The sequence below is a fragment of the Dipodomys merriami genome, unplaced genomic scaffold, assembly GCF_024711535.1.
Source record: "Dipodomys merriami isolate MVZ:Mamm:240054 unplaced genomic scaffold, mDipMer1.0.p SCAF_124, whole genome shotgun sequence".
Classification (NCBI taxonomy): Eukaryota; Metazoa; Chordata; class Mammalia; order Rodentia; family Heteromyidae; genus Dipodomys; species Dipodomys merriami.
This window is the reverse complement of record NW_027202538.1, coordinates 3,222,060-3,239,698: the sequence shown is the minus strand read 5'-3', so window position 1 is coordinate 3,239,698 and position 17,639 is coordinate 3,222,060.

Sequence of the window (17,639 nt, the reverse complement as noted above, 5' to 3'; positions counted from 1 at the left end):
ACCCTTCACATCCCTCCCCAGCCTTCCACATCCACCCCCCAGTCCCAGTCCTTCTCCCCGCCCCACACCGACGTTGTAAAGCTCGTTTTGGACATGACAACTTGTACTTCTCATTGTTGCAACAGGTTCACCTGTATCCTTAAACGACTTGTTTTTCCCCATCTCCTCCACAAGTTATAATGACATCAAATATAGTGAAAGCAGAGGTTATACTGTGGGGGAGGGACATACAAACCTACAAAGAAATAATCTTATAAATGCGTTAGAAACACATGCATGAAAGAGAAAAACATTAAAATACATATCTAAGGATTCTTTTTCCTAACATCACATTATCTGACCTTTTCCGCTTGACTCATACATATACTAGCTATGGCAAATAAGGGAAACCATGGGGCCTATGTTTCTTTGGGCCTGGCTGACTTCTCTTAATATAATTTTTTCCAAGTCATTCCATTTCCTAACAAATGGGGCAATGTCATTCTTTCTGATGGAGGCATAGAATTCCATTGTGTAGATATACCACATTTTCTTGATCCATTCATCTACTGAGGGGCATCTGGGTTGGTTCCAGATCTTAGCTATGGTAAATAATGCTGCAATAAACATAGATGTGCTGGTTGCTTTAGTGTGGTTTTGTTTGTAAACATTTGGGTAAACGCCTAAAAGTGGGATTGCTGGGTCATAGGGGATTTCTATGTGGAGTCTTTTAAGGTACCTCCATACTGCTTTCCAAAGTGGTTGAACAAGTTTACATTCCCACCAACAATGAAGTAAGGTTCCCTTCTGTAAACATCCCATCCAGCATCTGTTGTTGTTAGAGTTCTTGATTTTTGCCATTCTAACTTGAGTGAGGTGGTATCTCAATATTGTTTTGATTTGCATTTCTTTTATGGCTAGGGAGGTTGAACATTTCTTCATGTGTCTATTGGCCATCCTTCTTTCTTCTTCAGAGAAGTTTCTCTTTAAGTCTTTCGCCCACTTGTTTATTGGGCAGTTGATTCTGTGAGGATTTGTTGTTGGGGGATTTAATTTTTTGAGTTCCCAGTATATTTTAGATATGAGACCCTTGTCCGTTGTATGGCTAGTAAAGATGTTCTCCCAATCCGTGGGCTTTCTATTGATATTACTAGCTATGTCCTTTGCCATGCAGAAGCTCTGCAATTTCATGCATAACCATTTGTCCAACCAATCTTTGATTTGTTGGGTTTCCAGGTCTCTATTCATAAAATTTCGACCTGAGCCAAGGAGACCTAGGGTTTCTGCTTTTCCATCCCGTAATGTTTTCAGAGTGTCTGCTTTGACTTCGAGGTCTTTGATCCATTTGGAGTTGATTCTGGTGCAGGGTGATATATAAGGATCTAGCTTTGTTTTTCTACAAGTAGTTAACCAATTTTGCCAGCACCAATGACTGAAGAGGTTGTATTTGTTCCATTGGATTGTTTTAGCTCCCTTACTGAAGATTAGATGGCTATAGGTCTGTAGGATCATTTCTGGGTTTTCAATTCTATTCCATTGGTCCGAAGGTCTGTTCTTAGGCCAATAGCAAGGTGTTTTTATTACTATGGCTTTATAGTAGAGTTTGAAATTTGGTATTGATATTCCTCCAGCAGTGTTCTTTCCATTGATGAGCGTTTTTGATATTCGGGGTCTTTTATTGTTCCATATGAATTTTTGGATTGCCTCTTCTATTTCCTTGAAGAATGAGGTTGGGATTTTGATAGGTATCGCGTTGAATTTGTAGATAGCCATGGGAAGTATTGCCGTTTTCACGATGTTAATCTTTCCAATCCAGGACCATGGGAGGTTTTGCCATTTTTTAAGTTCTGTGTTGATTTCCTTTTTCAAGATTTTAAAGGTTTCATCATAGAGGTCCTCACTTCTTTGGTTAAGTTAAATCCTAGGTATTTTATTTTTTGTGGGGCTATTACAAATGAAGTTGCTTTCCTAATTTCAGCCACAATTTTCTCATAGTTAGCATACAGAAAAGCCCTTGATTTTGGGGGGTTAATATTATACCCTGCTACTTTGCCAAAGTTTTGAATCAGCTTGAGTATTTTGGGAGTGGAGTCTATGGGATTCTTTAAATATAATATCATGTCGTCTGCAAAGAGGGAGTGTTTTATGTCTTCTTTCCCTATTTGGATCCCCTTCATGTCTGCATCTTGTCTTATTGCTGTAGCTAGGCATTCTAATACTAGACTGAATAGAAGTGGAGAGAGTGGACATCCTTTTCTTGTTCCTGAGTTAAGAGGAAATGGCTTTAGTTTTTCACCATTAAGTATAATGCTGGTTGTAGGTTTGTCATATACAGCCTTTAATGCATTGAGGAATGTTTCATGGATTCCCAATTTTTCCACAACCTTCATCATAAAGGGGTGTTGGATCTTGTTGAATGGTTTTTTTGCATCTATTGAGATAACCATATGGTTCTTATTCTTGCTCCTGTTGATGAGATGAATAATATAAATTGATTTGCATATATTCAACCAGCTTTGCATCCCTGAAATGAATCCTGTTTGATCATGGTGTATGATTTTTTTGAAGAATTGTTGAAGTCGATTGGCCATAATTTTGTTGAGAAGTTTCGCATCAATGTTCATCAAAGAAGTGGGTCTATAATTCTCTTTCTTTGATGACTCCCTGCCTGGTTTTGGGATGAGGATTATGATGGTTTCATAAAATGTGTTCGGTAGTGAACTTTCTCTTTCAATTTCATTGAAGAGTTGGAAGAGTATTGGTGTGAGCTCTGCTTTGAAGGCCTTGTAAAATTACGGTATAAAACCCTCTGGTCCTGGATTTTCTTAGCTGGAAGGTCTCTTATTGCTGTTTCTATTTCAACGCTTGATATGAGCCTGTTAAACTGGTTTAACTCATCTTGGTTTAGTTTTGGCATGTCAATACTTGCTACGAAAAGGTCCATTTCTGTCAGGTTCTGTTTGAGAACTTTATTAGCATAAAGTTTTGAGAAGTATTCCCTTATAATGTTTTGAATCTTGGTTGTTTCCCTGGTGATGTTTCCATTCTCGTCTCTGAGTTTATTTATTTGGGTGTGGTGTCTTCTTTTTCGGATAAGATTTGCTAAAGGTCTGCCTATTTTGTTAATATTTTCGAAGAACCAACTCTTTGTTTTGTTGATTCTTTCTATAGTTTTTTTTGGATTCTAATACATTTAATTTTGATTTAATTTTAATTATATCTTTCAGTCTACTGGATTGGGGTTTATCTTGCTGCTCTTTTTCAAGGAGGTTCAGATGTCTTATTAAAGTGTTGGTTTCAGATCTCTCCAATTTGTTGATGTAGGAGCTCAGAGCTATAAACTTGCCTCTGAGTATTGCTTTTGCTGTGTCCCAGAGTAGCTGGCAATTTGTGTGTTCATTTTTGTTGAATAGCATGAAGATTTGAATTTCCTTTCTAATCTTTTCCATGACCCACTCGTGATTCAGCAGTGTGTTGTTCAGCCTCCACATGATACCAGACTTTCTTTGGTGGCTTTTGGTGTTGAGTTCTAATTTTATTTCCTTGTGGTCAGAGAGAATGCAAGGTATAAATTTAATGTTTCTGAATTTGGACAAGTTTGCTTTGTGGCCTAAAATGTGGTCTATTTTAGAAAATGTTCCATGTGCTGCTGAGAAAAACGTGTAGTCTGATGCTGCTGGGTGAAATGTTCGGTAAATATCTGTTAAATCTAGTTGATCTATGCAGCTGTTTAGATCTGTAGTTTCTCTGTTGAGTTTTTGCCGAGATGATCTATATAGTGGGGAGTGTGGTGTGTTAAAATCCCCAACAATTAATGTCTTTGGAGTTATATGGGATTTGAGGGAAATTAGTTTTTCTTGGATAAATTTGGGTGCTCCATTGTTTGGCGAGTAGATATTTAGAATTGTAATATCCACCTGAAGGAGAGATCCTGTAATTAGTATGTAGCGACCTTCTTTATCTGTTCTCATGAATTTTAATTGGAAGTCTATTTCATCTGATATTAGGATTGCAACTAACGCCTTTTTATGGGGGCCGTTTGCTTGGTAGATTTTGTTGCAACCTTTAACATTGAAAATGTGTTTGCTTTTAGGGGCAAAATGTGACTCCTGAAGGCAGCAGTTAGAAGGGTCTTGTTTTTTAATCCAACTAGACTGTCTATGTTGTTTACTTGGAGATTTCAGTCCGTTAACATTAAGAGAAAGGACTGAGAGGTATTTGGGAGTTCCTTCCATGTTATCCACCTTCTTGGGGGTTGCAAAAATGGGTTCTTCCGATGGTTCTTGGATTCTCAGTTTGGGTGCAGTTTCTTGGATTCTCAGTTTGGGTGCAGTTTCTTGTCCTTTATTGTGGTCTTGTTGGTTTTCTATGTGTAGGACATCTTTACGAATCTTTTGTAGGGCTGGTTTGGTGGAGATGTATTGTTTCAATTTTTCTTTGCTATGGAAGTTTTTTATTGGCCTTCAGTTATGAAGGAGAGTTTAGCTGGGTACAGTATTCTTGGTTGATAGTTGTTTGATTTTAGGGCATGGCATACTTCATTCCAGGCTTTGCTTGCTTTGATTGTCTCTGCTGAGAAATCTGAGGTGATTGTAATTGCTTTTCCTTTATAGGTTATTAATCTTTTCTCCTTGACAGCTTTAAGGATCTTTTCCTTGGTCTGAGTTGATCCTTTGTGGATTATAATGTGACAGTGGGATGTCCTATTCTGGTCTGGTCGGTTTGGAGTTCTAAAAGCTTCTTGTATCTATATAGGCCCATCTTTTTGCATGTTTGGGAAGTTCTCTGCTAAGATCCTGTTAAACAAATTTTCTAGGCCATTCACTTCTGTTTCTAGGTGCTCCTCTACACCCATTATCCTTAGAGTAGGCCTTCTGATGGTGTCTTCCAAGTGTTGGATAGATCTATCATATTTCTTGGACTTGTCTTGGATGGTTGTATTTTCTTTCTCTATAATATCTAGTGTGTCTTCAATCCCTGATATTCGATCTTCTGCATGGTCTAACCTGCTGTCAAGACTTTCTACTTTGTTTTTTTATCTCTTTTCTTTCTAATTGGTCAGCTTTGATGGCTTCAAGTTCTGTGTTGAAGCATTGTTTTAGATCTTGTATGAACTTCTTTACTTCCTTAATTTGATGTTCAGATCACTTAGTTGAATGGTTAGGGTTTCCTTGGACTCCCATTCCTTCTATTGGGTTCCATTCAGCATTCTCTTTGTGGTCTCCCTGACTTCATTCATCTCTTTGTTAATGGATTCCATTAATGCCTTTAGTGATCTTTGTGTATTCTCTTCCTGCTCTCTCAATTCCTGTATTACTCTTTGATTAGCTTCCTCCCATTTGTGGGATTCCTGTAGTTCTCTTTGAGTGTTCTCAGCCTGTTCACACCATTCCTGCCTTTCTCTTTGAGTATTCACAAGCTGCTCATGCAAATCCTGTATCAGCTTTTGAGTAGATTGCTCACGCTTATGATATTCCTGTGTAAACTTTTGGAATGCCTCCTCTCTCTGCCTATCACGCTCATACAGAGACCTTTGTATGCTTTCAATATTTTGATTTATCATGTTTGACAGCAGTGTTTGTAGAGCTATTTCGGAATTCTCCTCTGGATTATTCATTATCTGTTCTGTCCCCTGATTATCGGGATTGGGAATTGAGATACCCGGATTTGCCATTTTTCTTGTGTTTTTCCGGCTTACTCTGCCCATTTGAGATGAAAATAGCACCAGTTTTGTGCTAGAACACTATCTTAAGGCAAGCATCAACCCAAGTCTATATTTGCACAGTCAATAGTCTACAGATACAATCTAGTTCAACCGATACATCTATTCAACATCAAACAACTATATGTTAATGGGCTACGAACAGCAAAGAAGAATTTGGAAGACCAGAAATTTTTAGGGTTACGGAGAGATGTGGGTAAAAATTTAGGAATAGATTGATGTGGGGAGGCTCAGGGAGAATTAACTAAGTCTTAATCTCAAAGCAGGAAATAGGATGGGTAGGATGAAAGTAGGGAGAGAGAAAAAAAAAAAAAGAAAGGGAACAGGAAAAGAAAAGAGACCAGAAAAAATAGAAAGGTAGAAATTAATACAAATTATGTAGAATCCATAACAATCTATTTAGATAAGAACATGAATTTATTGAGAGAAGGGGAGGGATATAAAGGAGATGTGAAAAGCTTAAAAATAAAAATGCTTAAAATATTATATAGGTATAAAGGGGTAGTACGGCTATTAAGGAATTTAAGTCTTAGAGGTTCTGACTTGAGTAAAAAATTTGTGGAATAAGTGTGTACACAGTAGGGGATAGGGTCTAATATTCAACTACGTGTTTATCTGAGGATGTGCAGGACAAGAATTAAGTCACATAAAGAAGAACGAAAGAGAGGAGAAGGTGAAAAGGATAAGAAAGGAAGAAGAAAAAGATGAGAAGTTCAGTAGAGCAAAACAAAAAACAAAAAGATAATTTAAAAAGAAAAAAATAAGAGAAAGAAGACCAAAAAAGAAAGCAAAAACACACACTCCCGTATCCCCAAAATAAAAATTCTAAGAGGAAAAGAAAGTTTCTGGAAAACAATTTTTTAATTAAAAAAGGCAAAGATTAAAGATTGATAAAAGTTTTAGAAAAGAAAAAAAAATTTTATATAAGGTACCAAAAATAAAAACTAAAAAAAAAAAAAAAAAGAAGACGAAGAAGAAGAGAAAAATGAAAAAAAAAAAAAAAACCAAAACCAAAAAACAAACAAACAATAACAAAAAACTTCCTTGACTTTTTTTTTGGGAGGAGTGGGAAAAATCCTGTATCTCCCTTTTGTCCATACCCAGCCTCTTGTTGGAGTCTCTGGTGTGCTTGTGGTCCTGTGGCTTTGTTGGTTTCTTAAGTAAGTTAGTTCAAACAGGCAATAAAATGCTCTGCTTTACCCAGGATTTGGCGATCCTCCTCCCAGGCTAGTTCATTGGGAGACAGATCTGCTTTGAGTATCACAAAATATGGGGATGCATTGATGAGGCTAGGTTCTCGTAGGTTTTCCGGGGCTGCTTTGTGAAAACCTCACAGAACCCAGCCTGGAGCCATTCTCAGGGTTTCTGTTTACTGATTTGCAATTGCTTGCCGAGGCTGCTAGAGGGAGGGGCAGCCTCTGGCTCTGATTACCCAGTGAAGAAACCCACTCCTCGGGCTGGCGTGACTTGTCCCTTGGTGGAGCTGAGTCTGGCAGGTCACGCCACCGTTAAGTTCTTGTGAACTGCTAAATGACTCATTTTATTCCAAGGCTTGAGCTGGAGCTAGCAGCTCCTCCGAGCTTTGTCGGTATCCAAGATGGAGATCAGCGGTGCTGGGGGGGGTAGGAGTGGCCTTCCCTCCTCTGCTCCCTGAGAAGGAGTGAGGACGTCAGGCTTCTAGTAACGCCGAGTCTTAGTTCCTGGGTCGTCTCTGGTCTGCAAACTGCAGGATGAAGATGTCTGCTCCTTGTCGGTTCTTGCTGGTGTCGAGTAGAATCCACTCGCCTGCTGCTTCTGGCTCCTTCGTCCGGACTCTCTGTTGCTCAGGTATGGCACCTGTGCTCGCCCGCCACAGCCACAGCTGCCGCTGCCGCGGCAGCTGCTGGCAAGGGCTCAGAAGTGTCTCCTTGCCTGGGTTTCCTTCTCTGGCCTAACTCTCTGTCCTGTGGTGGCACACTTGGTGTAATTCTCTGACTTAGGACTGTTCATTGGAACTCTAAAACTTCTTTCTATGTGAGAGCTTACTTCGACTCCAGCTTCTCCTTTACCATCTTCCCGCCAAATCTTCAGAATATTTTTAAAAGTAGAAGAAAATTTACTTCACAGGGGCCTGTTTTATCATCTCCTACTTTTAAAGCATTTTGGAGTGATTATATGTGAATTTATTTCGTTTGGTATTCTTAAAAGATAGTATGTGATGATATTTAAAAGTTTTAATACTTTTTAAAAAAGAATACTGGAGCTGTGGGACAAAAGAAGGTCAGCTCAGTGCATGATAATCCAATGTCACCAACACAGTCTGTGTTGAAGACAAAATGTAACAGAAAACAATCGCCATGGGCAATAATTGCTATGCTTTTATTCATAGGAAAATATGAATATTAAATTGAGAGTGTAAGAGAATGGAGAGATTTTACCTACCTTTTTTCTATTGCTAAAAGACTTTTGGAAACTGTGACTCATTTCCTTCCTCACTGTGTGTCAATGGGCCCTGTACTTAGTGCCTTTAATTACAATTTTCCCAACACTAAAATGATAATAACATTAGCATTATAGCAAATGCTATCTTAAGAATTGAGAGAAATAAAACTTGCAAAATACTTAACATAAATTTCTATGAATGAGCATTGAGTTTAGCCAACAGTTTTTTTAAATACTAAATAAAATGCAATAATATTACAGAAAAGATTATAGGTATTGAGCAACCAGAAGTAATGTGATCTATTGACCATGCTCTGCTTCTAAGGAAGCCATTTGTATAACTGCTCATGCTATAAATCAAACTGGTTATCTTATGTCTTGGTAGTGTAAAAATATCAGGGACAGAATAATGAAGGAATGTTGTAGACTGAGGTGAAGTCCATATGCTAATGTGAAAAACTGATAAAATGTAAATTAACTATGCAATATATTGTGTTTTACATCATTTAAATTATATCACAAAGATAAGGAATACCTAGAAGAATGAATTCTCTTGATATCCTATCATAGTCCTTAGCAGGATGAACTCTTTCTTCATTCTTGTAGAGGCAATAACAGAGGAGAGGAACTGTATTTTTTGTTTGCTTCCTTCCATTTGTCCTTCAGTTTGAGTCTAAACTACATAAGACTGAATGAAACTAAGGGAAATTAGACACGCAGGCTTTGGAAAGAACAATCAACGAAAATAAATAAAATACTTATAGCCGTATGAAAGGTCTAACTAAATTGAGTTATATACTCTCAAGCGTAAACAGAAAATGATTTACACAATATCATGTTATTGAAAATTGAAAAATGTAAGGAGTTGCTTAATTTTTTTCATTTCTACTCCCTTGAATTAATTATTGATTTTATAGAGAGAGATTAAAGATAAGAGTAACAAGAAATGATTAAAATTGAAAAGAGTTCTGGGAAAATGGCAGAGGAGAAACTGGAGGCTAAACAATATCTCGCATAGAAAGCAGTTTTAGTGTTCCAGTCAGCAGTCCTAAGCCAGAGAATCACACCAAGGGTGCCATCACAATACAGAGAGTTTGGCCAGAGAGAGAAAACCCAGGCAAGGAGACAGATCTGTTCACTTGCCAGCAGCCTTGGCTGCTGCTGTGGCGGCGGTGGTGGTGGCGGTATCCGCCAAACCTGCAAAATAGAGAGTCTAGGATGAAGGCCCCAGACTCGGCGAGCTAGCAGATTCTACTCAACACCAGCAAGAACTGACAAGTAGCAGACATCTTCATCCTGTAGATCGCAGACCAGAGACGACCTAGGAGCCAACACTCTGGCATGAGTAGAAGCCTGACATCCTCATTCCTTCTCAAGGAGCAGAGGAGGTAAGGCCAACTCTCCACTCCCCCACTACTGGAGATCTCCATTTTTGATACTGACAATGGCCTGACTGAGACTCTAGCTCCAACTCAGGCCTTGAAAGAAAACAAAAGAGTCATTTAGCAGGTCACAGGAACCTGACCTGACCTGCCAGGCTCAGCTACACCCAGGGAAAACTCACCCAGCTGGGGCCAAGCCAGCTCCACCAGCCCCAGGAGTGGCTTTCTTCACTGGGTAAACAGACCCAGAGGCTGCCCCTCCCTACAGCAACCTTGACAATAAATTGAAATTCAGTAAACAAAAACTTTGATAATGTCTCCATGCTGGACTCTGTGGGTGTCTCAGAAGGTAGCCGCTTAGGGAAAAGTTACTGTTCATTGAAAGGGCTCAACTCTACTCAGAACTTAGCCTAATCACAGCATCTCCAAACTAGAGGAAGCAGACATCTCCCATTTTTGTGAGACTCAAAGGAGATCTCCCTCCCATTGAACTACCCTGGGAGGAAGATCACAAAATCCTGGGTAAAACAGAGCATTTTTCTGCCTGCTCAAACAAACTGACTTTAAAAACCAATCAAGCCACAGTAAAGCCAAACACTACAAGCAGAGCAGAGACTCCAACCTGCGACTGGTTACTGACCCAAGAGAGATACAGGATCTTCCCATCTTCCCCCCCAAAAAATCAAAGAACTTATTTTTTGTACCTTTTAAATATTTTTTTAATTTTATGATTTTTAATTTTTAACTTTTTAAAAATTGTTTGCTATTAACTTTTTTCCTATTATAATATAGATTTAAGGGTTATATGTGTGTGTCCTTTTTTTAGCTCTACTGAACTTTTGATCCTTTTTCTCTTTCACATTCTTTTCACTTTTTCTTCTCTTTCGTTGTTTTTCTGTGTGACTTAATTGCTGTTCTGCTCATACTCAGATATACACACAATCGATTATTAGACCTTATCCCCCATTGTGTACACACTTAATCCAGAAATTTATTATTCAGTTCAGAACCTCTTAGACTTAAATTCCTTAATAGCAATACTATTTATTTATACCTATACAATAGTTTAAGAAATTTTATTTTTTAATTTTTCGTGTCTCCTTTTTATCACTCTCTTTCTCACATCCTGTTGCTGTTCTTCTGTGAATAATATGTTGTTAAATTTGCATAATTTTAAAGTGTTTCTGTTTTTAATTTTTAATTTTTCTTGTTTCCTTTTTCTTTTTTTCTTTTTCTTCTTTTTTCTCTTTCTACTATCATTCCATCCAATCTGTTTCCCTCTTTAAGATTTTGACTTAGTTAATTTAACTCTCCCTTTACCTTATCATATTCCTCTATTCCTATTTTTGCCCACATCTCTCCCTAAGCCTGATAATTTCTGGTTTACCAAATTCTTCTTTGTGGTTCATAGCCCATTAATACATAGTTGTTTGATGTTGAATAGATAAATCTGTTGAACTATATTGTATCTGCAGAATTTTGACTGTGCAACTACAAACTTTGATTGATGCTTTCCTTAAGATAGTGTTCTAGCACAAAACTGGTGTTAACTTCTTTCCAAATGGGCAGAAAAAGCTGGAAAAACACAAGGAAAATGGCAAGTCTGTGTATCTCAAATCCCACTCATGATAATCAAGGGACAGAACAGATAGTGAATAATCCAGAGGAGAGCTCCCAAAAAGCTCTATAAATACTACTGGTAAACATGGTAAATTTAAAGATTGAAAATCTGCAAAGGATTCAGTGTGAGCATGATAGGGAGAGAGAGGAGGCAAACCATGGTTCAATACAGGAATATCATGAAAGTGAGGAAGATACTCAAAGATTGATGCAGGAGTTTCATGAGCAGATTGAGAACACTCAAAGAGAAATAAAGAAACGGCAAGAGCAGGCTGAGATCAGTGAAAGAGATAGACAGGAATTGCATGAGTTGGCCAAGAAGAGACAAAGAGAAAGTCAGGAATAGCATGAATGTGAGGAAGCTAATCAAAGAGTAATACAGGAATTGAGAGAGCAGGATGAGAATAGACAAAGATCAATAGAGGCTTTCATGGAATGCATAAACAGAGAACTGAAAGAAGTCAGGGAGACCACAAAGGGAATGCTAAATAGAGTACAACAAAAGGAATAGGAGTCCAAGGAAAACATAACCAATCAACTAAGTGATTTGAGAAAACACTGAACACCAAATTAAGGAATTAAAGAAGTTCACAAAGGTCTAAAACAAAGTTCCAACAAAGAATTTGAAGCGATCAAATCTGACCAACTAGAAGGAAAAGAAATAAAAAAAAGTGAGAAAGGCCTGATAGTAGGTTAGACCATGCAGAAGATCAAATCTCAGGGATTGAAGACAGCCTAGATATTATAGAGAAAGAGCACACAACCATCCAAAACAAATCCAAGAAATATGATAGATCTATTCAACATTTGGAAGGCACCATCAGAAAGACTAATCTAAGGATAATGGGTGTACAGGAGCACCTAGAGACAGAAGTTAATGGCCTAGGAAATTTGTTTAACAGGATCCTAGCAGAGAACTTCCCAAACATGCAAAAAGATGGGCCTATTCAGATACAAGAAGCTTTTAGAACTCCAAATAGAACAGACCAGAACAGGACATCCCAACATCACATTTTAATCCAAAAGGATGAATTCAGAACATGGAAAATATCTGTAAAGCTGTCAAGGAGGAAAGATAAATCAACTATAATGGGAAACCAGTTAGAATCACAGCAGATTTTTCAGCAGAGACAACTAAAGCAAGAAGAGACTGGATTGATGTATGCCATGCCCTAAAGAGAAACAACTATCAACCACAAATACTGTACCACCTAAACTCTCATAATCAAAGGTGAAATAAATACCTTCCACAGCAAAGAAAAATTGAAACAATATATCACCGCCAAACCAGCCCTACAAAAGATTCTTAAAGATATCCTACACATAGAAAACCAACAAGACTACAATAAAGGCCAAATAATCACACCCAAACTGAGAATGCAAGAACCATAGGTAGAACCCAGTAGCCACAGGCCCCAAGAAGGTGGATAAAATGGCAGGAACTCCCAAATACCTCTCAGTCCTACCTCTCAACATTAACGGACTTAACTCTACAACTAAGCGACATAGACTATCTACTTGGATTAAAAAGCAAGATCCTTCTATCTACTGCCTTCAGGAGTCACATCTTGCCCATAAAAACACATTTTCAATGTGAAAGGCTGAATAAAATCTACCAAGCAAATGGCACCCATAAACAGGTAGGTGTTGTAAACTTCATATCAGATTAAATAGACTTCAAATTAAAACTTGTGAGAAGAGATAAAGAAGGTCGTTCCATAGTAATTGAGGAATCTCTCCTTCAGGAGGATATTACAATTCTAAATATCTATTCACCAAACAACAGAGAACCCAAGAAACACTACTTTCCCTCAAATCCCATATAGATCCAAAGACATTAAATGTTGGTGACTTTAACACACCACTCTCCCTACTAGATAGATCAACTAGGCAAAAACTCAACAGAGAAACTGCAGATATAAACAACTGCATAGATCAACTAGATTTAACAGACATCTACCAAATATTTCACCCAGCAGCATCAGAATACACATTTTTCTCAGCAGCACATGGAACATTTTGCAAAACAGACCACATTTTAGGCCACAAAGCAAACTTGTCCAAATTCAGAAACATTGAAATTATACCTTGCATTCTCTCTGACCACAAGGGAATAAAATTAGAACTCAACACCAAAAGCCACCAAAGAAAGTCTGGTATCATGTGTAGGCTGAACAACACACTGCTGAATCACGAGTGGGTCATGGAAGTGATTAGAAAGGAAATTCAAATGTTCATGATATTCAACAAAAATGAACACAAATTACCAGCTCATCTGGGACACAGCAAAGGCAGTACTCAGAGGCAATTTTAGAGGTCTGAGTTGCTATATCAACAAATTGGAAAGATCTGAAACCAACAATTTAATGAGACATCTGAACCTCCTTGAAAAATAGCAGCAAGATAAACCCCAATCCAGTAGACAGAAAGAAATAATTAAAATTAAATCAGAAAAAATTGAATTAGAATCCAAAAAGAACATAGAAAGAATCAACAAAGAAAGAGTTGGTTCTTTGAAAAAATTAAAAAATTTGACAGACCCTTCGCATATCTTACCAGAAAAAAGAAGAGAACACACCCAAATAAATAAAATCAGAGATGAGAATGGATACATCACCACAGAAATAACCAAGAATCAGAATATTATAAGGGAATATTTCTCAAACCTTTATGCTAATAAGTTTGAGACCTTGGCAGAAATGGACCTTTTCCAGGCAAATTCTGACACGCTGAAACTAAACCAAGATGAGTTAAACCATCTTAACAGGCCCATATAAAGGCCAATATCAAGAATATTATAAGGGAATATTTCTCAAACCTTTATGCTAATAAGTTTGAGAACTTGGCAGAAATGGACCTCTTCCAGGCAAATTCTGAGCTGCCAAAACTAAACCAAGATGAGTTAAACCATCTTAACAGGCCCATATCAAATATTGCAATATAAACAACAATAAGAGACCTCCCATCTTAGAAAAGCCCAGGACCAGATGGTTTTACAGCGTAATTCTACAAGGCATTCAAAGGAAAGCTCACACCAATACTCCTCCAAAACTTCAATGAAATTGAAAGAGAAAGTTCACTACTGAACTCATTCTAAGAAGCCATCATAACAAACATTCCAAAACCAGGCAGGGACTCATGAAGGGAAGAGAACTATGGACCCATTTCTTTGATGAACATTGATGGAAAACTTCTCAACAAAATTTTGGCCAATCGACTTCAACAATTCATCCAAAAAATCATTCACCATGATCAAACAGGATTCATTTCAGGGATGCAAAGCTGGTTCAATATACCCAAATCAATTAATATAATTCATCACATCAACAGGAGCAAGGATAAGAACCCCATGGTTATCTCAATAGATGCATTAAAAGCATTCGACAAGATCCAACACCCATTTATGATGAAGGTTCTGGAAAAATTAGGAATCCATGGAAAATTCTGAGACTTCTCCCAGGAATCACAATTTACAATAACCTGAAAGATGTATTCTAAATGAAGAAAAATGTCTTCTGATCTTTAGAAAACCACACACAAACACACACACACACACACACACACACACACACACACACACACACACCAACCTCAAACACTTAGAGAGAATTTATTTTTGTTCCCAAGAATTTTTTTAATTATGAAAATACTGTACATAGGGGTTACAATTACATGGGCAATATAATGAGCACATTTCTTGTAGTGTCAATGTCGCAGGACCCTCACCAAGAAGACCAATGAGTGTCAGACGTTCCAAAATGCAAAAACAAGGTTTTATTTAGACGGGCTGCAGCTCAGGCCTCATCCTACATTCCAACACAGTGGAGGAGATCCCCCAGCTAAAGATTTGCAGGGCTTATAAAGGCAAGCAACCAGGTGTTTGTTTACCACCACATGTTGCTCTGCTAGCTGAGATAAACAAGCAACAAATAGTCACTGCTTTAACACTTCATTCCCCCCTTGACTTATGGTCCTGAGACACAATCTTGTGGCTCTGGCCCAAAACTAAACTCCAACAGCTCTCGATCTTGACTAGTCCCTCTCTGACCTTAGCCATGTTGTCTTCTGCTATTCCTGAACTGTCAACGTAAAAACAACACTCTTCTCCTAGTGCAGTACAAATTTCCTCTTGTAGTGAGAGGCTCCCAGGAGTTCTGCAAATGATAATTGCAATAATACCAATAACAATCAGTCAATTTTTCTTTTCTTGAGTCGTACGTGGAGTGGTTGGGTAGGGTGTTTGGAGACTTCCCATGTTTCTCCACGGGAGGCCAGGGCAAAGAGTCAGTCAGTCTGGTGTGGGAGCAGTGAATCCAAGTAGCAATGCCATCCACCTTAAGGGCAGTAGGTGTAGCCAGTAGCACCATGTACGGGCCCTTCTACCGTGGTTCCAAAGATCTCAAGTTGTGCTTTCGAACAAGCACCCAGTACCCTGGTTTAAATGAGTGGGGGGTAGGAATAGAAGCAGAATCATATAATGCTCTAAGCTGGGGCAATACACTTTCATAGACAAGCTGTAGATAGTCAAGTTTACATAGAAATTTTGTATCACTCAAATCAGCAAGCAAGGGATAATGGGTGGAAGGTGTCCATACATTATTTCAAAAGGAGTAAAGCCAGCTGATAGGGTGAAAGTCTCACTCTAAACAGGGCAAAAGGAAGGAGTGATACTCAGTCTGTGCCAGTCTCCAAAGCCAATTTAGTTAAGGTCTCTTTTAGAGTCTGATTCATTCTTTCTACCTGCCCTGAACTCTGGGGTCTATAAGCACAGTGCAATTTCCAATCCGTCCCCAGTGCCATGGCTATTCCCTGACTTACTTTTGAGATGAAGGCCGGCTCATTGTCCCACCCAATGGTGGATGGGAAGCCATACCTGGGTAGGATTTTTCCCAGTATCTTCTTACCCATGACGTTCACCGTCTCATGCTTTGTTGGATAGGCTTGAACCCATCCTGATAAGTGTGTCTACAAAAACTAGCAATATTTATATCCAAATTTTAAAGTTTTAATTTCTGTGAAGTCTACTTCCCAATACACACCTGGCCCATCTCCACGGAGGCAAGCTCCTTTTGTGACCAGTTGATTGGGGGCATTGGTTACCTGACAGGCTTTACAATTTTTAAAAATGTCCTCAATGAGTTGATTTCCTGGCCTAATTTTTACTTCTGAGTGTTGGAGCAAATCCTGCATTCTTTGGGTTCCCATGAGAGAGGCCCAATGGATTCTTTTAAGAATCACCTTGCCCAATCTTTGTGACAAGATAAGTTTCCCCTCACCAGTTTTCCACCAGTCTTTATTTTCTTCTCTGCTTGGGGGGTTATAGGCCATGGGAATTTTCTTTATCCACTCCAAGTCTTCTTAGGAGTACTGAGGCTTAGGAGGCAAAGCTTGTGGTCCTGGGTCTACTAGAGTAGGTACTTCCTCTCTGGTCTAGAGGGCTGCCTCCTTAGCTGCCTGATCGTCCAAGTTATTTACTTTGGTTATTGAATCAGTTCCCTTTTGATGGCCAGGGCAGTGCATAATTGCAATATTTGCTGGTTCCCATAAGGCCCGTATAAGGCTTAAAATTTCTTGTTTGTTTTTAATAGCCATTCCCTCAGCTGTCAGCAGCCTCCTCCCTTCGTGAATGGCTCCATGGACATTCACAGTGGCAAAAGCATACCAACTGTCCGTGTAAATGTTTAGTCTCTTCCCTTTTCCCAGCTGTAGGGCTTTTGTTAGTGCCACTAGTTCTGCTCTTTGTGCAGATGTTCCCTGGGGGAGTGCTTCTGCCCACACTATCTCAGTGTCCATGATGACTGCTACACCCATGTACCTTTTTCTATCTGGAATGAAACTGCTGCTGTCTGTGAACCAGGTATGCTCCGCATTCGATAGTGGCGAGGCTAACAAGTCTGGCCTCTTTTCGTTGGCCTGGTCTCTCTTTTCACGCTCAATTTCACTCCTCTGTCCTTCCTTTCCTGTCTTTGCTCCTCTGTCTCTCTCTTATTGTAAACCTTTTCTGCCACGACTACTAGATCTGTAATAGACTTTTCACTAAGTCTGTCTAGAGCCTGCAACTTTCGCTTTATGTCTGCTGCAGCTTGATTTATATAGGCAAACATAATCATCTGAGCCGAGTCCTAGACCTCAAGATCATATGGGGTATATTGAATAAAAGCTTCCATGAGCCACTCATGGTACGCTGCCGGACTTTCACTTCCTCCCTGTCTAACATCATAAACTTTGGCTATATTAGTTGGTCAGGGAGCTGCTGCCTTGAGACTTGCCAACAGATCCTGGTGATAGACATGGAGTCGCTCCCTACCTTCAATCTTCTTGTAGTCCCATGTTGGTCTAGTTTCAGGAAAATAGGCAGCAATCAGGGCAGGATCCATAATGGGCGCACCTGTGGGGCCAGGGATATGTTTCTGGGCTGCCTCTCAGAAAGCGTCTCTCTGCCGTGGTAAAAAGGACCTGTAAAACTGACTACAATCATCCCAAGTGGGGTGATGAATAAAGACAATAGTTTCAAG